This window comes from Panthera pardus, unplaced genomic scaffold (genome assembly GCF_024362965.1).
Source record: "Panthera pardus isolate Hobbes unplaced genomic scaffold, ASM2436296v1 HiC_scaffold_16, whole genome shotgun sequence".
Lineage (NCBI taxonomy): Eukaryota > Metazoa > Chordata > Mammalia > Carnivora > Felidae > Panthera > Panthera pardus.
The window spans coordinates 117607371-117608709 of record NW_026526721.1 but is presented as its reverse complement, the minus strand read 5'-3'; the positions used below and the strand labels follow the sequence as shown (position 1 = coordinate 117608709).

Genomic DNA, 1339 nt, shown 5'->3' with positions numbered 1-1339 from the left:
CATGGTCCCAGGGTCATGGGATCAAGCCCTGCATCAGGCTTGGAGCCTGCTTAAGATTCTGTCTCTCTCTTCCTCTGCTCCTCTTCCCTGCTCTCTCTCCCTCTCTAAAATAAAATTAAATTAACAAATGTAAAGTTCTCCTTTCACTAGTCTGCACGCACCTCCAGAAATTCAAAATGATTAATTACGTGTTCTCACCCATGGCTCCGTTCCGTGTCTCCAGATCTTGCTGTGGCTCCTCTGGATGTGTCTATCTCTTTGGACTTGGGGATTGCAGTTGGCTTCACAATCCAAGTGCCACAATAGCTTCAAGAAAATTGAAGGTTCGGGTTTTTGTTGTTGTAAGAACAGCAATCGCAACTTTCAAACTCTTTTCATGTCAGAGCTGAAAACAAAAACTAATCATTATGATTTTTTAAAGTAATGCTACATTCAAGAGGAAACAAGAAGATGCCATTTTTAGGGAAGTTGTTTCACTCATTAGTTTTGTCTTCTTTCATTTTCTTGCTCATATAATGGAGGCTTCAGAAAGTCCAAAAGATAATAAGTAAGGTAGTATGAGAACTTGCTACTAAAATTTCAGTGAGTTAGGAGAGATTTGTATTATTTGAATCTTTATGAATAATTATGAAAGCAGTGCCCGTCTGAATATTTGTATTCATGAAAACCAATACTGTGCAACAACTATTTTTTGTTCTAATTCAGATGATTGTGAACAGATAGGTAATAAGCTTGCTCACACATAATGATCATGTCAATATGACAGTGAGAAAAGCAATATCAACCCCGCCTCCTTTGACTTTGCTGTGATGCAAAGCAGTTAACATTGTATTGCAAGGTAGAAATGCTTTTTTATTTTCATTATTTTTTTCTTTTTTAATCGCAAAGCTTCCCAACATTGGTTAAGAAAACATGGGATGCTTCACAAATTTGCACTCCATCCTTGCACAGGGGCAAGCTAATCTTCTCTGTATCGTTCTAGTGTTACTATATGTGCTGCTGAAGTGAGTGCAGGTGGACATGCTTTTAAAAAATAGTTTTTTGCTTTGCTTCTTTATTTTTATTTTTTTAATTTTTTTAACGTTTATTTATTTTTGAGTCAGAGGGAGACAGAGCATGAACAGGGGAGGAGCAGAGAGAGAGGGAGACACAGAATCTGAAACAGGCTCCAGGCTCTGAGCTGTCAGCACAGAGCCCGACGCGGGGCTCGAACTCACGGACCGTGAGATCATGACCTGAGCCAAGTCGGACACTTAACTGACTGAGCCACCCAGGCGCCCCTGCTTTGCTTTTTTAAATAAAGAAGAGCAGATACTCCTGGAAATTATCTATTAACCAC

General features: G+C 39.4%; 1 non-coding gene across 1 annotated transcript; it reads right to left on the bottom strand.

Annotated features, from left to right (window-relative positions):
• Window positions 1-906: 906 nt before the first annotated feature.
• On the bottom strand, window positions 907-1012 carry LOC128777456 (U6 spliceosomal RNA). Its single transcript, XR_008422716.1, has one exon. It is a non-coding gene; the product is annotated as a U6 spliceosomal RNA (small nuclear RNA).
• Between the last annotated feature and the right edge of the window lie 327 nt (window positions 1013-1339).